General features: G+C 45.4%; 1 protein-coding gene and 1 long non-coding RNA gene across 1 annotated transcript; one reads left to right on the top strand and one right to left on the bottom strand.

Moving 5' to 3' along the window:
* Nucleotides 1-22,435, bottom strand: part of Erich1 (glutamate-rich 1) — a gene marked incomplete at its 5' end in the record, with an annotated part of 52,793,804 nt that overhangs the window by 10,502,943 nt on the left and 42,268,426 nt on the right.
* Nucleotides 7,831-14,996, top strand: LOC148000605 (uncharacterized). Its single transcript, XR_015640407.1, has 2 exons — nucleotides 7,831-7,902; nucleotides 13,745-14,996. It is a non-coding gene; the product is annotated as an uncharacterized LOC148000605 (long non-coding RNA).

The following is a 22,435-nucleotide window of genomic DNA, read 5'->3' as shown; positions in this document are numbered from 1 at the left end:
GCAAGGTACAGAAGGTGAGAGACTTTGCCGTTCTCTGTCCTCAATGGGATGTTAGTCAAACCTCTGCCTTCAGAGATCTCCGTGGGAAAGGAGGCAGAAAGAGTGTAAGAACCAGAAGTGATGGGTGATTCTGAGGATACGATCATCCTATTGATAAACATATGGACGGACTCACGGAGACTCAGAGCACTCACAAAACCTCTACAGGTTCAAGCCAGACTGAGTCCTGGTAGTGAGAAGGGAAGTAAACCCTGTCTCCAACGCCTAACCAAGAAGCTAGCCATGCCATTGGTACCTGCTAGCAAAGGAAACCCTAGTTTTCTCCTATGGAGTGTCGCTGGGTTTATCTAACATATTCCAGGGCAGGCCTCACGCAAAATGACCAACACAAAATGAACTCAATGGAATTTTTGTGGACTTTGGTCTCACTTTGCTTTATTTCGACATTTTTCATCTTATTGGTCTTTTGCTTACTGAAATTGTATGGGGGATTCGTGGTTCTTGAAGGTTTTTTTTTCTTTGTTTTTGTTTCTTCTGTTTTGTTTGTTGTTTGTTGAAAGAGAGAAAAAGAGCATAAGGCTGGGGAGGGATGTGGGGAGGATCTGGGTGGAGTTGAAGGAGGGTAAAAAGCGTAATTGACATGCATTATATCAAATTTTTTCAATGAAAAAGTAATAAAAGAACAAAAATGGACATGGCAGCTGGTAGATCAGTCATACTCCAGTAGGTGGACCCACACCAGAATTATACAGACAGCACAAATCAAAGTCAATGGATTATTACATTTAAAGAGAAAATGAAGAAATGGCATTGGGAAAGTAAACAGAAGCCGTGGCTTTGGGAAGAATTAAGAGCAGGAGTTGGGGTGAATACGACATACATTGTATTTTCTTAAAGACGTCATATGAGTGGCTTTTTAAAAATGTTTTCTGGATCAAATGTAGCAGTCAAAGTTCAAGAGAAATTGAGCCAAGATAGGAGGTTTAAGACCAGCCTGTGCTATATACCAGGATATATTCATCAAAGTGCAAAAGATTCTAACAAGCCACATGTGTCGTGAAGACAGTGGAGGAAACACAGTTTCGGTCCATCCTCCCTGTGCAATACTAAAGCGGTAAACATACATGAATCACAGTTATTCGCAACAATACAAATGAAGCCTGGAACTTAATGTTCAGTGAAAACAGAAATCCACCTACATGTGGTCGTTCTAAAAAAAAAAAAACACTCACAAATTCTGTAACACCTCATCCTGATGTCGATATCTTGCTTCTGCATGAACGTAGTAAAAAGCAGGAGATGACTTCTCAGAGTAACCTTGGGAGAGACACACATGGGAAGAACTCAGGCTTCCTGACAGTAAGCCATGAGAACTTCCCAGCAACTTGTGGGAGCATAAAGGGAAAGCCTCCACTCTAGTTCAACCTTCATATGGCCTCCTGATAGTTTGACTTCACCTCATGAAGGATCCTAAGCCAGAACTGCAACATTATAATTCCAGACTTATGATCCACAGGACATAGTGAGGTATTTATTGTCTTAAGCCTCTTCCTTTGGTCCGTTGTCACCCAGACATTAAAAGATTAACACAGCAGAATGACACCATTTTTATAAATCTCAAAGCAAGAAAAGCGTTTGTATAAATACATTCAGATGATAAACAAAACATTCATTTGTTCGTTTTGGTCTCACTGTGCAGCACTAGCTGTCTTGAAACTCACCTTGTACATAGACCAGCTGGCCTCAGACACACAGAGATCAGCCAGCCTTTGCCTCCTAAGTGCTACCACACCTGGCTAACAAAAACTTTTACTTAATCAAAAGAATATTAGACAAATCCTTCCACTAATAACAACTAAAACAGTTAAATCAAACGTATAATGCAACAGCATATAACCTGCAAGCAACTGAGTTTGGCAGAACTGGTAGAGCCAAGAGCAAAAAGAGAAGGAATTTGAAGCGAGCCCTGTTTCTCTCTCTGGCCTTGCCTCTAGGTCCCTTGTCATGGCGTGGTGCTCCAGCATGCATCATGCTAGCAGACTGAAGGCAAAGCTGGGAAGTCAGGGGTTAGAGTTCAAGGCCGTCAGTGGGGAGGTGATTTGGTAAAACTTTGGAATTCCCAGAAAGATTGCTTGTCTGGAAATCAGTTAATTACATTCTATATTCAGAATTATCCCTGAGATTACTAAGAAAGGAACAGTGAGATGTGTGGCACCCTAACAGAGCTCCTAGGAACCCTTGCTGGCATCAGGATGACTTGACCATACTCTCACTCCCTGACACGAGAAAATTAATGATCTTTTGTGCCGTCATTTACGGGGTCAGGGGCTGAGCCCAGGGCCTTATGCACCCTAAGCGAGGCTCCACTGTGCACACCCCAGCCTCTAATAGGAAGGAAGGAAGGTACATCATCCAGAAGCTGAGAGTTTTAGAGCAGTGCCTGAGTTCAACAGAAAATTACCAGACATTAAATCTGAGAGGGGAGAGAAACAGAGGAGAAGAAGGAACAGTGAGCTCCTCCCAATTATCGGACAGACTTTAAACTATCATTGGTGTGTTCAAGAAAATAAAAAGGGATAGTTTTACAACAGAAATGTGGTCTGCTTTTTTAAAAGATGTGAAATGGAAATCCTAGAGCATTTGCTGAGATTAAGGATGGGATAGAGCAATTCAAAGTAAAATAGACATCCAAGGTTTAGAATAAAAAGAAAAGGTTTTCCATCGAAGATGCGGAGACACGGTAAAATCATTTAACGTTTTCGTTATTGGATCTCAGATGGAGGAGAGAGAGAGGATGTGAGTGAAGCAACTTGTTAAGAAATCCTGGCTAGGAATCCTCCAAAAAATATGAAAAATGGAATAAAGTAATGCTACAGAATTTTTAAAAATTATAAGCCCACGAGAGATAAAATATAAAGATACCACAGTGCTATATATTGCGGGGAAATTACTAAAAGTAAGAAAACCAAGAGGAAACTCATGAAAGCAGCTACAAGAAAAAGAAAGGGTAATGGTTAAAACTGGAAGTAAGCAACAGAGGAAAAACATGGGACCGGAGGAGAGCTGCAGAGAAAGAGCTATTACAGCAGCCTAAGAAAATAACTGCTGACCTAAAACTCCATGCTCACTGGAAATGTCCCTCAAAACGGAAGGCACGGCAAAGACATTTTCAGGAAACAGAACCAGAATTTAGCGCGTGCACATTAAAGAAATGCCTGGAGCATTCGGGGAGGCAGGTGACCCCAAAGCATCCCAAATGAAAACACAGACGTGAACGAAGGACTCAGCAGTATCAGAAGGTAAAATATCTGTGCAGATCTAAACTAGTGTTGATGATGATCAAACTACACAGGGTGATAGATGATAGATAGATGATAGATAGATAGATGATAGATAGATGATAGATGATAGATAGATAGATAGATAGATAGATAGATAGATGATAGGTGATAGATAGATAGATAGATAGATAGATAGATAGATAGATAGATAGATAGTAGATAGGTGATAGATAGACAGACAGACAGACAGAAGAGAAGGGACGGGTAAATGGAGCACACATGTTCCGAAGTTCTCAGATTCCTCGGGATGTGATATAAGTATTATTTAAGGTAGCTTATAATGAAATAATGACAGACAGCAATCTCTGGAGTGGTTATTCTGCTCACTTCAGCAACTCTTAAACTAAAAGAATACAGATAAATCTGTTCTCTATGCACAGATGACAGAGATTACTGAGTAATCAACCGAGAAGAGTTGAAAAAGCGTACAAAAAAAAAAAAAAAAAAAACAACAATTGAGTAGGAAAAGGAGCGATTTGCATTACAGTTCCAAGGAAGGAAAAATAAGGGCAAAGTGAACAAAAATCATTTGGAATAAATAAAAGGTACACAGTGATAGATTTAAAATACAATCTCCATGGTTACTTTAAATGTAAACGAACCAAAGATTTTAGTTAAAAAACAAAGACTGAACCCAGTGAAAAGGCTCAGGGGTTAAAGGTTCCAGCACCAAGATCCACAACCTAAGTTCAGTCCCCAGGATCCACATGGTGGTAAAGAGTTAACTGATTCTCAGATGTTGTCCTCTGATGTCCATGCACACGCAGTAGCATGCATTCACATACACACACACACACACACACACACACAATTCGTTCATTCATTCATTAGTTAATTAAAATTAAAATACAATTAAGCCTTTAAAAATAAATTGTAAGGCTGGATAAAAATTATTTTGAAATCTAACTATGCTTCCTGTCCTGACCACCATCAGAGAGCAGCAGCCATGGCCCCGTGCTACTCCATGGCCGTGGGCCTCAACAAGGGCCACAAGGAGCCTCACCAAGCACACCAAGTCCCAGGACACGATCCGAAAGGTGTACAGCTTCACATCCTATGAGCAGCGCACCATGGAGTTGCTCAAAGTGTCCAAGGAAAAGCTCGCCCTCAAGTTCATCAAGGAGAAGGTGGGCACGCACATGCGCACCAAGAGAAAGTGTGAACACCTGAGCAACTTTCTGGCAGCCGTGCAGAAGGCGGCGGCCAAGAAGGATTGATGCACCCTCCCCCATCAAATGATTGTCCCATTCCCCCCCAAAAAAAAATCTATTTGGAGTGTATAAGCAACACCTTAAGATTAAGAAAAGTCGTGGGTCAATCTATAAAACAAAGCCACAAACCCTTTGGCACTTTTCTCAGTACAAGTTGCATCTGCCTACCTTCACCAGTCTGGGCCCGTTTGTGGTTCCTTCAAGCCACAAAGTATTACAAAAGCAACGCTGGCGTCGGAGGCGAGATTAAAGGAAGCTGCTGTGTATGCTTTGTCTGATGAGACAGTCAGTCACTCTTAGCAGTCTGAGCGACTGTTTAGGAAGTCTGAGACACGTCATAAGGAAGCCCAAGTATGTAGCAACCACAGGTAGACACGTCAGTCAATATCATTATCTGGACCTCATGTCACGTTATCCAACTCCAGGTACCAGATATGAATAACAACATCTCCAGACAGTCGTTCTAGCCCCAAATCTTTGGAGTCTTTCCAACCAAGGCTTCAGATGACGTAAAACAGCAAGAAGAGGCCTCTGTTGTGTTGTGTCCAATGCACTGCTCCATAAAACCTTAAAGTATAACAAAATTCCTGTTGGTATGCTGTGTTTTCCAGACAACTGGAAAAGGCTAGAACTTGAAAGGAGAGGGAAAGGCGTCCCAAACAAAAGTCAGGAGAAATCAGGAGCTGGGCATGTAGCAGACAGGATAAACCAGCACAGGAAGTGTCCCTTGGTGACTGAGTGGTCAACTCAATGGAAAAATAGAGCAATTCTAAATCTGTATAGGCCGAGTGTGGTGGTTTGAATATGCTCGCCCCATGGGAAGAGGCACTATTAGGAGGTGGGGCCTTGTTGGAGGAAGTTTGTCACTGTGGGTGAGTGCTTTAATCCCAACACTTGGGAGGAAGAGACAGGCAGGTCTCTGTGAGTTTGAGGCCAGACTGGTCTACAAAGCTAGTTCCAGGACAACCAGGGAAACCCTGTTTCAAAAAAACCAAAACATTAAAATAAATTTAAAAATACGTTTTCCAAAAGGGCAAAAAAATAATAATAATAATAATACAAATACAAGATAATGGCTCTTTCTAGAGGAGAGACCAGGATGTGAACAAGCACATACAGTTAAACTCACATGGACAGTAATTAATTAACTGTTAATAAACACGCAATTTTAGTTTAAAAAAACCATTTAAATGTTTACAAGCACTGAGAGACTTAAAATCAAAATTAGGGGCTGGAAAGATAGCTCAGTAATTGAGCTGTGCTGGCTGCTCTTCAAGTGGGGCCTGGAATTCATTCTCACCTCCTTCATGGTGGCTCATAACCATCTGTAACTCCAGGTCTAGAATATCTTGATGCCCTCTTCTGGCTACCATGGGCACCAGGCATACACATGATACACAGACATATAGTCAGGCAAAACAGCCATACAAATAACAATAAGTAAACAAGCTTTAAATATAATTAATGTAAGTGACTCAGCGATGTTAAAATGCAAGAAGGCACCGTGCGTTGATTGATTTAGTGCCTTCCCAGCATTTCCCCTCCAAGAGACCACTTTGAGCAGGAATCCTGACGGGCATTGTTGAATGCACACTCTCTGTAGCACTGTTGTGAATGATTTACATGCATTTAATTGTCATATAACCCTATGAGGCCAAGGCTCTTATCACCCCAATTTAACAGATGGGGAAACACACACAGGGAGTTCAAGTGATTTGCCCATGGCCTCGCAGCAGGCAAGCAACAAGGCCAGCATTTGAAGAGCCTGGCTTTGAGCTGCAGCCTGGATTCAGAGCCTCTGCCCAACTCTAAGGAACACAACTCCCGCGTCTTGGGAGTTCCCAGCCGTAACCTGGACCTCTGGGGAAGCGTGGAATCGAGTTCCCTGTGTTACGTCCGCCTGCTTGATGGAGGAGGGTATTGTGATGTGGCTGTAATTACAAGCACAATGAATTAGATTGTCATTGAAGCCAGTGACAGCAGACATTAAGCCCACACAGCACTATATTATAAAGCATATTAAAAAACCTGACATGACCCAACAGCAAATACAGTGCTTCATTCTAGACCTTCTCTAAGAAGAGCAAGAATAAATTATCTCCTCATCTCCTCCCTAAACACTCTCTCTCTCTCTCTCTCCCTCTCTCTCTCTCTCTCTCTCTCTCTCTCTCTGTGTGTGTGTGTGTGTGTGTGTGTGTGTGTGTGTGTGTGTGTGTGTGTCTGTCTCTGTCTCTCTCTCTCTCATCTTTTCCCAGCTTATGGTGCCTACCACTCCATGCACCGACTTAGATTTCATTAGCTGCGACTTTCTTCCAGGACAGAATTTCCTTCCAACTCTTCTTTGACTCCTTGTGCAAATGGCACTGAGAGGTTCTGCAAATATCTACCTAATGAGTATACATGTGAAGAATCAGACACATGGGTCCTTTGTAAAGGATCCCCATACATCCCTGGGCCTTGCCTGTCCTATTCACTGCTATAGTCCAATGATTTAGAAAAGAGCCTGTAAGTTATAAATATAAAATTCTGCTTAGACGCCACACGAGAGGCAGTGCAGGACAGATACCCAGTGGACATGATTCCTTCTCACCTCTGGGGTAAGCCTCAACACGTCTATCAACGTAGATAACAAAGGCACCGTGCACTGCTGGATCTCGACGACAGGACAAATTAGTTCACACTGGCATGATGGGCAGCCAGCTCCTTAGAGAACGCTTGAGAGAAAGCCCACACACACAGTTGGGGTAGTAGTCCATGCTGTGACTTGGATTTTAAATCCTTTACAAAGGCCCACGTACAGGGGGTTGGCCACCAGCCCCTGGCACTCTTTGGAGGTGGCAGAATCTTTAAGAGATGGGGCCTAGAAAAGGAAATTAAGTCACCGAGGGCACACTCCTGAAGGATGTATTAAGGACTGCCCCACCCTCCTTTTATTTGCTTCACAGCCACCAAGGTTCATGATTTACCTTGTCCCAACCCCTGTAAACAACAGGGCCAAATGACTATGAGCAGAGACTGCTGAAACTATGAACCAAATAAGTCTCATCTCCTTACGAGTTGATTGCCTGGGCTGTTTTGTCCTAGCACCAGCAAGCTGACTAATGCAGCCTGTCTGCAGAATTTCCCGTGAGCAGTTCTTACCACCCTAGAGGAAGACAGGGACAAAAATGTCTCCAGTTACTTCGAAAATCTCCACCCTTTGTGTAGTAGGAAGTGAACATAATCTGCAAGCGAGGCTGGGTAAGCAGAACTCCTTGCTCAAGAGAGCCAAAATAGCTTCCTCTCCTGGGTCCTCTGTTTCAGTTCTGGTCGCACTTTCTTTAAGGAGTTACTCCTCTCCAAGTGGACAAGTAAGTGACTGCCATTTTAAAATGTGGACCACCGCGAGTCAGAGGGGAAACCTTTTGGGAAGGGACCGGTAGTTTCCTTCCCCAATAAGTCTGCCTTGACTTTTCAAGAGATGTGGTTGACTTCTTTTCTCACACAACTCCCACCCTTCTTTCAAACTATACTGTGTCCCTTCCTCCCTGCTCACAGTTCCCTTTATTCTACAGTGGGAAAAGCCAAGAGCTTGATCCCAGCACGCAGAAAGGAATCCTCAAACCAGCACACAGAACCTAGGGGAACGTCGCCAGAACAAAGTTGTTCTTAGGGACTTGGGTAGACCATCTGAACTTGGGGCTGGGGTCTAATGCAGTAGTTCTCAACCTGTGGGTCGTGACGACCTTTTCATGGAGTCACATAGATATCCTGTATACCAGATATGTATTTTACGGTTCACCACAGTAGCAAAGTTACAGTTATGAAGTAGCAACAAAAATAATTTTATGATTGGAGTCACCACAATGTGAGGAACTGTGTCAAAGGGTCACAGCCTTAGGAAGACTGGGGACCACTGGTCTAATGTATCCTGTTTATACCACCTTCAGTTCTTCCCATGCCAGTTCTGATGCCCGGCACAGGGAACGGCATAGCAATCTGAATGCTTTCTTGTATCCTCTCTACCATCCTTCTTTCCCTTGACCATGTGACACATGGGGAGAAGTAAAGAAAACCACCTTGGGATTGAATCCACTCTCTGACTTGGGCCTCAGAATGCAAGGTCTAAGAATTTCATCCAGAGACCTTGTCCTTTGGGAGTGTGTCTGTAGGTGACCCTAACGTTCCCAGTGTTTTCGATCTCAACACTCTTCTGGTGTTTCTATTGCAGTATCCCTCCTTTATGTCTCTCCATCTCCATCCCGTTTTATGTCTTTTCCCAAGGTCCTGTCTTTGGAGGACTCCTCTGTCACCACCCCTCTGGGACAGAGGCCCTCCCTCCAGGGGCCCTGGGAAATGCCTGAGAGTGTGGTGTGTTATACCAGGGCTTTCATCCCGATCCAGGTGGCTGGAATCCAGTACAGGATTTACACCGCCCTGACCCTGAGCCGTCAAGAAGGAACAGCCAGATTAATGGGGTGGGCGGGCTGGGGTAATAATCGTTTGTTTGATGTGACAAGCCTGATAGGCGTTGATTTACTTACAGACTGATGGGCTTTTAATTGAGCACCTCCATCCCAGTCACTTCAAAGGCAGGGGAAGTTGACAAGGGGCCCCTTTCACGCAGGGCTCCTAGTGACTGACAGGCCCCCTCTGCAAACAGCTCTGCTGGGCCAGGATGGACCAGGGCAGCGCTTACCCGACCCTCTGGCAAAGTAACACATTTTCTGTGTAACTCAGAAATGGCCTTTTGTCTGCTGCCAGAGAAGGCAGGCCCTGCTCGGAAGGCCGGGCATCTTCCAGAAAGGCTAGAGGAGCGGGTGATGTGTTCGTTCCGTCTAGGGAAAGGTCCCTCCTGGGGCACTCTCAGTGCGCAAATGGCTACTTTGTTCTAAACCTCGTTACCAGGGCAAACTGTATCCCCAACTTCCTCTCTCTTATTAAGCACTTTTTTTTCTTTAGGCTTCCCAGGCCCCTTCCTTCCCCTCCTCCTTCTCCTCCTACTTCCTCCTTCCTTCTCTTTCAGAGGGAAGGCCAGAAAAGGTGGGGGCCACTTAGTGTGTCCCTGTTATGGCCATTGCTTGCCTGCACTGAAAGTGGAGCTTCTGGTTCCCAGGCAGCAGGCTGCTAGGCCCTTCAGACTAGAGGGTCTTAGATGACAAGAGCAGTCTTCCACCTCTGACTCCTTCCTGTAAGCAACACCACCTACTTCCTGTAGGCCTTACCTATGGTCAACCTCTGTCTAAAAAAATAAAAAAATAAAAAATGCAGTTCGATTTTATCTCAAACCCTAACACGGATACACGTGTGTAGAATCTGCAGTCGCAGGCATGTGGGATTACTATCCTGTTCTCTTTTTGCCTAGCAAGTCATGCAGATTTTACTCTGTTTAACCTCCTAGAGCTGATCTATCAGGGAAACGTTTCGAGAATGCATTTGACTTGGTGTGATTTGGCTGGGTACTGCTTAGGAAGTCAGGATTTATTGGCTGCTAAATTTGTCTTATTGCCAGAGAAGGCAAAGCAAGAGCCGCTTCTGCCCAGTCAGCTTGTTTCCGGGGCTAGGACCCCCACTGCAGGGCGGAATCTGAGAACCTGAGAAGAGAGACCTTCTGGGGGCATCCCCAACCCTTTGCACTGGGTCAACCAGGGACAAGCGAGGCATTAGACACGAGGAGCTTTGAATTCTGAGTCAAACTCTGTGGGCTACCCCCCCCCAAAAAAAACTGGGCAAGTCTGGTAACTAGTGATCATCTCAGTTCCCCTGTAAGAACTTGTCCAGTCTCACAAAGCTGGTACTTGCCTAGAAAGAAAAACAACGATAACAACTCACACTTACACGGCATTACTTCATTTGGAAAAATGCTCTCACATCTGTTATCTTAATTGATCTTCTAACAACTAGGTGAGGTAAACCATTGGAATGTTATGATACCCATTAGCATAACGAGGAAACTGAGTCTCACCGGATAATTTGCTCCTAAGCTGCACGATTAGGTCTCAGACTCAGGAATGGCTCCAGGTTGGCTCCCTCTTCCATTCCGCTTGCATGGGAAAACTATTTCCTCGCCGCGCTTTGAAGGGTTCTTTGGACCCTTCGAACCCAGGGCCCTTGTATGTGCTACGGAAGCGCTTGGCCACTGATCTGCAACCTGACCCTTCTCGTTCCTTTTGAAGCTGCATTTCCTCACTTCAAGTGGTGGTTCGTACATTTCCCTTCTGCTTGGAGGCCAATCCCTCACTTCAGCTCTATCCTGAAGCTAACTTTCCAGCCCTGCCTAGGAGCCCCCATCGGCAGGCTTCCTCCGCCATCCATGTGAAAAATGGCCAAGGCAGAGAACCCGTGCTTGCACCCAGCGTCTGCCGAGATCCTTCATCTGAAATCCCAAGCAGAAGACGAGTCACGGAACCAGGAAATCGTGTGTCCCTCTCTGACCTCTGGAAGGGCATTTCCTACACAGAGTGAAGCTCTCGGGCGAAAGCTGGGAGATATGAATCATCTTTCCTTCTCGGCCCCATGACGTGGGTGCATTTGCATAGACATACTCAGCACCGGGAGATGATTCTCACTGAGAAGCCTGACCATCAGGCCAGCGCTTACCCTTGCACTACATTCCCTGACCTCCCAACCGAGAAAGTTTTGTTGAATAGTTCCGCTGCTTGCTGGATGCCAGAGCTTAGATAAGTCGTTTATACTGGCTGTGCCTCCATCTTCTTACCTGTCAAGTGGGACAAAACCGGCACACACTTTATACAGCTCCTGTGAGGCAGGAGTACGCTAATAACCTCTTTCATCTATCCCACAATGCACTGTTATTTTGGACCGAATAAAAAAGAAAGGCGCTGCCAAATAATCTGCGGCGACCCCGTTGTCTTCGTTACATCGGTGTTAGAGATGCTAAAATCCGAAACGCGCACCTCGGGATTAACTATAGCTAGTGAGACATTCGGAGCTACAGCATACACACAGTGTGTGCTGTGGTAGTGATGTTGCTGCTGATGCCAATAGCATTCTCTCAAGAGCACTGTGAGAAAAAAAAAAATCCTTTGACCGATGAGGAAACAGAAACGGAGAGAGATGAAGCGATTTGACCAAGCTCCTGTAGCCAGTCAGTCCTCAGGAGGCATTTAAACCTGCCTTTGAGGTGCAATAATCTATATTATTATAAGAGCTGGCAGCCGCCCACCAAGCTACCACGGAGTTCAGAGCTGCATTTTGTTCTCAGTCGCATTAGCTGCTTTCTTTAATCTAAGTCCCCCCCCCCCCGTAAATTACTCTCCCTCTCCCTCCCCTCCTTCTTTGTACTTGGCTCTGATCTTTTTAGTTTTCTGTTAATGGCTTCAGATTTTACAGTATCTGCATTTTGAATTGTACGCGACCTCAAATCTTTTACGGAGGTAGGAGGGTATAAATAAATATGAAGATTAAGATCAGCTTTTAAAGATAACATGCATCAAGGGGGGAAAAATATGGAACTCTGCCCACAGTGCCACTCAGGAATGTGGAGCATACACAGGTACACTCCTCAGGAATGGGCTAGCCTGTCTCCGTGGCCACAGAACACCCTTGGGATCCCTCCCTCTACCACTGAGAGCCCTGGGTGCTAAGTGTCCTGATAAAATGCAGAAAGTCCTTTTGTCCTGCAAGCCAAAATGTCTGTGTGGGCACTGGAAGGGTCGTGGTGAGTTTATTTGGATCTGTCCAGATAGGATGGGGCATTTCAGAGTGGACAACTGTTGGGTTTTTTGATACTTCTCTTCCCAATACTATAGTCCAGATGATAATTGTCTAGGCCACGAAGCATACATGACTCAATTAGAGTCCTTTATTACCCAAGGGCTTTTTGCCACCCCCCCCCAAGAATTCTTGGCACCAAAGCTCAGGGGTACAGCATTTATATAGGCAAAACCCACAATGACATCATCAGGAGTAGACCAGGGAAACCTAGGAACACTTGCTTTGGTAGAACACATCAGTTGTTTGTGTTACACATCTAGGCATGGATCAGAGTCAGGGAAAAGTCTCGAATGTGTTGCCAAGATGGACATGACTGCTCAGGGGGCTGGGGCCTTGCAAATAGTGCCCAAGAAGACAAAATCTGGAGTCAGGGCAAGACGATGCCAAGATGGCAGTACCTTGGTGACCTCACCATAACTGCTTCGACAGACCTGGTTGAGTCAAGGCAGAAGATGAGGTGAGGAAGAGAGGGAGTCAGCTATGCTAGGGAGCCTTGTCAAGAAGACAGGGAGAGCACCTCCACTTGGTACCCAGGAATAGAGTGGGCCCCACTGCTCTTCTGGGGGGAGGGGAGCCCCAGGCTCAGATCAGCGACATCAGCCAAAGAGGGAAAGATGAAAATGGTCGTTTGGCTCTTTACTCGTGTACACGTAGCTCATCTCTATGACTCCCAAGAAAGGAACCACACACCAAATCGCTTCTGATTAAATCTGTTTAAATCTGAGCCCTCTGTGATATAATCTCTTAATGGAATATTTGAGAAGTCCAGATACATATCGGCAGCCTTTTCATCTCACCTGGGGTTCATCCGCCACAGGATACGTTGTGCGTGTTTCTTTCTACACAAATGGGTGCAGGTGACTTTCTGGGGGTTGGAGGAGGGGGATCTGTGTGTAGGTTGGACATGTCTTTCAGGACCTAAGTCTATTTTTTGACTGTATATGGGAAAGCAAGAGTTTAAATTCTAGAGATCAGAGCCTAGAAAATTGATGTGCTTTGAGATGATTCAAAGTTAAAAACCGTCGCCTTCTGAAAAAACCTTTATTGTCATTTGTAGCTGGTTAAGAAAAAAATACCTATTGTTATTACACACTCATAAATAACCTGATTCTGGCATACCAAACAAAAATGAATAAATTAAACTTGATTTACAGCCCTTTTCATTTTTATTAGTACCGCTCTGAAGAGTTTATGTAAGGGACGTGCCAGCACACTTATGCCAAATGTTTTAAGGCGTTGGTATTGATATTATATAAATTAAGGTGTTTTAATTTGCATTCTTTAATTAACTAAATACTGGCAGAAAAATAAAACACAAGGGCAGCCCTGACTTATTGCCTCTATTAAAACTGCTGACATCTCCAAAAAGATGTGTTAAGTAATCCAATTCACAAGGGGGTGGGAGGGGGATATTAACAGGCTCCTACTTGGCACTGTGCTGGGGTATAAGAAATGAATCTCCTGCTTTGCTTGCAGAGAGAAATGGAGGAGAGTATGCTAAGGTCGGGAGTTTGTGTCTGCAAGGAAGAAGCTGGCCAACTGCTTGAATTACCCATGCTGCCCCTGTCTGAGCCGAGGTCACCGAGCAGGGTTCTCAAGTACACTGTAACTATTGCTGCTTTTGCCACCCAGGACTGAGTCGTGGCTGCTCTGGAACTAGATAAACTCGTCGAATTAGTTAAATGTGTTCTGGATCAACCTGATCACACCACAAACCCGGAGAGAAACAACCGAGATCTTTCCGTGGAGCTGCAGTTTCCGGTTCATCGTTCATCCCAACCCACAAGAAACAGAGTTCTAACAGAGGTACCAGGAGCGCCCCAGTCCGGGTGCCAGGAATAGCTCCCGTTCCTCACAAACTCTGGGTCCTATCACCCCTCTGAGAACATTTTTTTTTATTTCATCATCATAATGGAGACACAGACTTAATCTCCCCCCCCCACCCCCGAGTTCTTTTTTTTTTAACTTCCTCTGGCCGGTGGACTTTCCTGATTTTTGCTATTTCTCTCTCCTATGGAGACAAACAATGCTAAACCAGTAAGAGCTCTTCCATAATCTCCCTACCCCCAGACTTTGGCGGAAGAAAAGCTATGGGGAGAACTTTTGGTTGTCCACAGGAAAACCATTTTTCTTTAAGCACAGTCTGAAAAGGCCGCATTTCTCTTCCCTAGCACACAAGGTCCTCCATGAGCCATCTGTTTACTGTTGCCTTGCCGTCCTGAGGGTGTCTGTCTTGTGTTCTTGGCCTAGTCTGGGAAGCATCATGTGGAAGCCGGAGATCTAAAGGTTCCAGTATTTGACTGAGTCCTGAATTCACAAGGAGATATGAAGCTGGGCTTCACCTCATCCCTGCCCCGCCCATCTCCGCCCCCTTGCCCCAGGCCCATGCACCACAGTCTCATACTGTATGTACTCTGTCCTTTGAAAGGTCCCAACGAGAGGCGGTGCAAGCAAGCCAGCAGCTAATTGTCCAGGTCTCTGAGAACTGACATTGTGCAGGGCCCTCACCCAGCTTCCTTCCTGGATGATTTTCTTTATCTACTCAAGGAAGAATGAATTCCAACTTCAATAATGAAAACCCTGCTCTTCTTTGCCAGCATCCCATCCCCCTCCCCTCTCAAAAAAAAAAATCTCACTTTCATGTTGTTTCCCATCTTGCAGCTCTGTCAGTTGTTTTAAAACAACTGTTTTAAAACATGTCTCCTGTCATAAATAAAATCGTCATTATGCATTTTGACGGCAGTGGTGGGAATTTCACAGTGGAGATAGAGGACAGACCTGTGAGGGGCTGTTCGACTCTGGTATTGCCTGGGAAGAAAGGGCCCCATTCCACGCAGCTTTTAACTACTACTGGGGTTTTTCAACTCCGGCTGTTGGGAGGGTTTAGATATGGTTTATTGTCCTTAGATATGGTTTATTGTTTATTGCTGGGAATTGGGTGCTCGGTGTGTTAAAAATGATAATGTTAAAAATCAGTGGAACCTTTAAAAGCTGGGAGCTCAGAAAGGTTGTTGGGGCTGTATGATTAGACAGGATTCGTGTAGTTTTCGCGGGTTCGAAGTCTTTCTTGGTTTCCAGTATAACCATGTACTCTCTCCTCTGTTCTCACACATATCACAGCCATGATATCACACAGCAAGGTAGGGAGCCGCGCCAGAGCCTCTGGGCCTCTATACTAAGGGCTCAATGAACCTTCTTCCCATGTAAGTTACCTAGCCTCAAATACTTCATCATAGTTACGGAACATGGTCTAACATCTGTTTGGAGATTCATTTAGTTTCCAATCATTTGCACATTGGTTTATTTAAGGAAATTGACACGAGAAACAAAGACAGTTTAGCATAAAGCGTCTGTGTTAACCATCGAGATCAGATCTTGACAGGCACCTGAAGGCACCCAAACAAGTAGCCTGTCAGGCTGACAGACCCGAGAGGTGCACTCAGTAGGAACTGGAGTTCTTGTTGGAACTTTAGGCACCATGGACTTAAATCTATCCAAAGACCTTAACCATTCCTGACCCTTCTCTCCACCATCTTGAAGTAATGGTCACTCGAAATATAAGCTTGGGCCCAGTGACTCAGGGAGACCCAGGCCTGGAACGGAAGGTTTAGCAACAAGATAAAGTTGTAAGCGGAGGAGGGTGAATAGATACATACTTGCTAATGTGTAAGCGACCTCCAGAAAGGAGCAGAACAAACTCGCAGCTGGGACGTTCTGAGAAGGGAGCAAATGTCTGTTTTCACTCTCCTCATTACAACTTCAGGATGTGGCACCGTGGGAATGAACTACTTCTTCGGGAATAAAGAAAAACCTTTTTTTTTTCCCCCAACGGAAAGCAAGTTTAGGTAATGAATACACACTCGTGCCTGTTCCAAATAGACTGTCTACTTTGACATAGGTTTGGTTGAGACCCAACCCCTCCCATGCTTCTCCAGGCAGAAGATGTGGAGGGGGGGGGGTATCAAAATAAAGCCTTCTTGAATTTTTCTGACATCTTGCAAATTCATCTTTATTGGATAATAGTTGCAATAACCAAGGCATTATCTAAGAAACTCTATTTTTGTTCATGTTTTTCCTTTCCTTTTTCTTTCTTTTCTTTTTTCTTTTCTTTTTTTTCTTTTCGAGTTATGATCTTGCTCCATAGCCCAAACCAACTTCAAACTCCTGACTGTCTGACCTCATGGATGCCAGGATTTCAGGTGTCCACCATGCTGTGGACATTCTTTTTTACATGCGTTTGGGGCTGCATGGCTTAGATGGCTCGGAAAGGGGCACACTGAGCAAATTTGGAGGAAAGACCATACAAATACCATTGCTTTCATGCCCAGTTCTCACAAGAAAGGTCAATAACAGATGACCTCAGCCCTGCAGAACTGACACGCACACAGACGGCCCCCCACCCAGATCTCCCCCAGACATGGGTTCCCTTTGCCTCCAGTTGTTAACTCAGCCCGTGGAGGCAGAATGAGAAGACCCCTTGGGGTAGCCGTGGTCCCTGCTTCCCACTGCAGAGTCCTTTTATGGTCCATAATGATCTTCCTTATGTATAAGCGGCCAATTCCCAAACGTACCTAGAAGGATATCTCCACCCCCAGACATTGTTCTATCAATGTTAGTGGAAATCCGAATTCATATTTGATTTACCAGGTACACACCTATGGACCCGGGACTTAGAATGATGGGGGAAGGCAGTCGGGCCAACCTGGACTATATAAGGAAATTCCAGGCCAGCCTGGACTTCATAGCAAGATGCATGCGTACCTAAGAGAGAGGTAGTGCTCCGTCCCTCATTGTGACCCAAACAAAACAACAACAGAACCCCAAACAAAACAAAACAAAAAAGAAACAGAGTGAAAGATTTACTTTGAAGCCTTATGGTGTAAAAGGGTTCAGTGCACGGTGTCTCCGCTCCTTCACTCTGTGCTTGAAGTAAGACCAAACGTCGTGGCAGGAAAATGTGGCACAACAAAGCCACTGTCCATGTGGTAGCCAGAGAGAGAGAGGAGTGGGCAAGCAAAGGAGTAGGAACATGGTGCCCTCTTTTAGCATGAGTGTCCAGAAACCTTTTCTCTCCAACTAAGCTCTGCCTCCTAGTCTCCTCCAGCATCTGAAAAAGCCATGGAATTGCAAATTCATTCACTTATGAAACCATTGATTAGGGCTAGGGAAACGGCTTAGGCATGAAGAACACTTGCTGTTCTTGCAGAGGACCCCAGTCCAGTCCCACCCACACTGGGTGACTCCCAACCACATGTATCCCCAGGTCTAGGGCATCTGACATCCTCTTCTGGCCCCTGTGGGCACCTGAAGACACATACATACATACATACATACATGCATACATACATACATACATACATACATACATACATGTTTAAGTATCTTTATTAAAGTCACAGTCTTCATAATCCTGGTCTTCCCAGAGGCTCTCCACTGAACACTACCTTGGGGACCAACCCTTCAGCACACGAGTCTTTAGGAACGTTTCATAGTCAAACTACAGTGGACATTAAACAGGAGTTAAGATCAGGCTGGCCACCTCAGTTTTCTGTTGTCCTTTAATCTGTATAAGAGCACATGGTGCTCAAGGGGGAGGCCTGCGATCCCTTTCCTGAAACACTGAATGTGTACTGGAGAGATGGGAGCCTGGGGCCCATCCCACACAGCTGCCTGTCTCTAGCCTCCGGGGATTGCCTCAGGCCCACACCTATCAAGTGGTCAATAAATAGTCACTGGGAGGATGATTCATTGAATTAATCAGTTCAATCCAATTAAACCAGTAAATGGATGTTTCCTTCACTCCTTTCTGGGCCTCAGTTTCCTCGATACCGTATTTCTCATTTCTCAAGATGAAGGGAAATCCCGGTGGGCTTGTGCAACTCTCTAGAAAATTATGAAAGTAGTTTGTTTTCCGTGTGTCTTGCTGACTTTTTTTTCCCCCACCTTAAGCAAATTCCTCCCTCTTCAGTTTCTGCCTTTGCAAGTGGCCTAAGAGCCACATACCTGCCACATACCCACCAGTTCTACCACCTCCTGGCTGTACCACCTGGTAAACTGCTTAACCTCTCTGGGTGTGTCACCTATAAGATAGGCTCAACGGTAGTATCCGCCTGATTGATCTGTTGCAAGAAAACAATGAATTAGCGCCTACCAGGTGCGCAGAGCAGCATCTGGTATCCCAAAAGCACTCAGTAAACGCTGCCCTATATGCAACCCTCATTGCTGTCTCAGTTGAAGTGCAGGCTGCTAACAAGGGTGAGATACACCCCCTCGGCCATATTTACAGCTTAAGAGAGAAGTTTCAGGGCTGAGGAATTGAGCAATTATCTAGCCTGGGCAAGACCCTAAGTCTGATCCCCAACATCAGGCAGTTTTCTCAGAAACATATAGACCTAAATGGATGAAAGTCATCAAAGATAAATGACCAGGCTGATGTATGGGGCAGAACCAGCAAGGGAGGCTGACTTCAAAAGCACACCTACCCTACCGCATCCCCCTGACCCCTGTCTGTAAGGCTCCCTGGGGCTGATGGGAGATAAGGGGAAAGAAAACACTTCTTCAAAGAGCCCTGCTCAAAGGCTTGAATCAAAAGAACAGGCTTGAAGATAAGCTGTGGTCTACATTTCCTTCTGTCCTCCTTTCCTCCACATCTCTAAAGGAAATTCTTGGCGGAGGAAAAGGAGTTAATTCCTCCTCCTTTTATCAGGAGCTACCACACCCCCACCCCATCCGTGGAGCAATGGAGGTGACAGAAGCCAATAGATCATCAACAGGAAGGAGTTAAGAAGAGCTCAGTGCATGCCCCACTCCCACCCATGTTTGCTGGGTGACGTGCAAACCCTCCCATCAGCTCTTAGAACCTATGCCTGCATCTGTCATGAGGGATAATAAAACCTGCCCAGAATAACTCTGAACTTTGTTGTAAGCAGAGGAACACAAAAACTCACTTGGGGAGCAGAGATATGACTCAGTGGATAAAGAGGCTTGAAGTCATGCCTAACCACCTGAGTTTGAGATCCAGGGTCCACATGACAGAAGGAGAAAGCCAATTCCTATAAGGTGAACACTCCGACCTCCACCCACACACTCCTCAAGCCCTTTCTCTCGCTCTCTCTCTCTCTCTCTCTCTCTCTCTCTCTCTGTCTCTGTCTCTGTCTCTGTCTCTGTCTCTCTCTCTCTCTCTCACACACACACACACACACACTCACTCACAGAATAGATTTGAGACGCTAAGGCTGGAGGATTGTTGAGTTCAAGGCTACTCAGGATTAGAAAGCAAGATCCTGCCTTCCATAAGTGCATGGTTGGGGGAGGAGGGAATCCTTTTATGTGAGACATATATATATATATATATATATACATATATACATATATATACATATATATACATATATATACATATATATATTCATTCAACACTTTGTAAACTCCAGTTGTCTACCTTAGATTTTTCATGAATATGTTGAGATGAGATATAAATAAGTACATAAACATGTATATGTAAAACTGATATATGCATTTAGGGCTGGGGTTACAGCTCAGAGAGCTTGTCGGGCATGAGTGATGCCCTAGGTTTGATTCCTATCACCAGAAGGAAAAGAGCTGGGGGGAAAAAAAGAGGAGAACCAATGAAAGGAGATAAAGGAGGAGGAAGAGGAGGGGGATCAGACAGAAAAAGAAGCCAGGCTAGAGAGAAGAGAAATGACCGGCGAGCTTACTGCACTGGATTAGGTAACTGCTTAACCTTTCTGGGCTCCCGTGTCTTCGTCTGTGCTTAGGGCTAACCCACTTTCAGGAGTTCTGCAGGAGTGAACTGAGAGAGTGGATACAAAGTGTTTAGAATTGGGTCAGCTACTGCCTCAATGGTCAAACACTGCTAGAAAGTAAGGACATAGAGGGGAGAAAAACAGTGTTTCCACAGTCCCGTGGGAGGTAAGACAAAATGCCCCGAGACACCTGCAGAGACAGACCTCTGAGCCCTTTTCACCACAGCAAAGTCTTCCTGTGAGACTGGCTGGCCTGGCTCTTGCCAGTTCGCTGCCACCAGTCCTTAGTGACCCTGTCATGCCCCAGGCAGTGTCTGAAGGCTGGGGTGGGGCAGCTGAGGAAATGCCTCCAGAGCCCAGTGCACTGTGCTAACTCGGGGCTTGTGGCCAAGGCAGTAATTGCCAGCTGCTGAAAGATATTAAAGGCAGGGAAGGAAAACCAAGTTCTCTACAAGACAGACTTTGCGGAGTTCTTACAGCTTGTAAAAAAAAAAATGTAAATAGTTACCCAGTGAGATATTATTTCATGTTGTTACTGCTAGGGTTTGAGTATTATGCATGAGGTAATCATTCAGGCAATTCCGCCCCAGCATGGAGTGAAAAGTGCCCATTACCCCCTCACAACAAATCTACCACCTCTCGCTCTCCACCTGACTCAGGCGTTTTTTTTTCCCCCCTGGGTGGCAAATTTTATGTAAATTGAAGTCTGTGGGAAAAAAAATCTATAAATATCCACAATTTTCTAAAGGCTTTTTTTTTCAATAGCTTTTGAGGGGGTATTTTTTTTTTAAATACATTGGACTGGAACCTGGAAGAAGGTCTGCCACCAGTTCCGTGGAATTCCCAGTCTAGGCTGAGATCTCCGGGATCCAGACGTTGATGGGTGACACACTTAGTGCATAACTTTGCAGAGCAATTTTCCCAAGAGGCAGACGGTACACTGCATCCCCGGCATCGTTTACCTGGGATTCTCTTTGTCTCAACACTCCACTTGCGATGGCCACTCTTAGATTTTATGTATGGGAAAAAACCGAAGCGTATGGGGAAAAGGCAAGGTGCCCAGGTCACTGCCTCGGCGCGCCCTCAAGGCCTGATTGTGCTGGGGACCTGACTCCATATAACTCCAGGAACTTCAGGTAAATAACAAACCCATTCCTCACTCTTCAGCTCTGGCTGGGCTGCTTACAGCATCCAGTATTATGGAAAGCATCGCATAAAATCAAGCTGGCTCGTGATTCCTGCTAAGGAGATCGATCGTGAGTTCTATCTAACCCAGGCCAAGCTACATAGTGAGATCCCGCATGCTAGACAGAAAAGGGAATGACTTGCAGATAGGTCATTCTTTACTACAGTGTCATAGAAACAGCTTCAAGTAGCTTTAACCCTGTCCTGTGTGACCACTGCTCCTCACTCTCGAGGAACTGACAAATAAGAGCCCGTGCATCTGCCACATTTCTGCAAGGACTCGGGCTGGGTGCCCTGCTCAGCAACGTTTTTACACGGGTTATTCAGGCACATTCCTAACACAATGCTCTGCCCACAGCTGGCCCCTCAGTAAACACGGACCGGGGTTGATTAATGAGTCATGTTCTCTCCCAGGTGGCAGGCCATTCCTTTGAAAACTGAACTTCCTTTCAGGCGGCTGAGGCCCAGTGTAGTGCTCTGTATGGGGTAACAATTTTGCTAAGTAAATGTCAAATAGTCATCTCGATAATCATCTGCAAGTGTTTTAATTAGGCCTTGGGCCTAGCTCAGTACGGTTTGTTTTTTTTTTTTTTTTTTTTCCATTTTTCTCTCAGAAGGAAACTGGATAGACCCAATCAAGGACACTCTCCTGTCCTTACCAGCACCCCAACGTGTGTCCCTACCCTCTGTGTGTGCTGCGGAGTGTGTGTGCCCTGCATTCTGTCCAGGAGCTGTAAGCAGACCTGGCCTAGACAGCATGCTGTCTGACGCCATTATCCCTGTCCATGATAACTGCTGTGAGCTTAGAGAATTAAGTTTCTAAAAAGGACAATGTATAGTTCCGTGGGGAAATCACCTACCCTTACCTAGCCCGGACATCCTGTCTGCACCCATTCTCCCTTTTGTTCATTTGACATCTTTCGACTTTCCTAATAAAAATACTCCACCGTCCTTTCTGTGGCCTCCTGCCCTCCCACCCACATTCCTAAGTGTCTACTCTCTTTCCCTCCAACTTAGTTCCCATTAATCATTTCAAACACACATCTGCTCAGCTCCTAGAAGGGTTTCTAGGCTCACTCTCCCAGCTGGACTTTCATCTCTGTCTCCAAACTCTTCCTTCTTCCCAGTTCTTCCTCCGACACATCCACAAAGACCATCATCCCTCTATAGCCTAACATCTGCTCTTTTCTCCGGAAGGCCAAAGGACCTGGTAAGT

The sequence above is a fragment of the Rattus norvegicus genome, chromosome 16, assembly GCF_021556685.1.
Source record: "Rattus norvegicus strain SHRSP/BbbUtx chromosome 16, alternate assembly SHRSP_T2T, whole genome shotgun sequence".
NCBI lineage: Eukaryota > Metazoa > Chordata > Mammalia > Rodentia > Muridae > Rattus > Rattus norvegicus.
The sequence above is the reverse complement of the archived record's forward strand: the minus strand, read 5'-3'. Positions and strand labels throughout refer to the sequence as shown.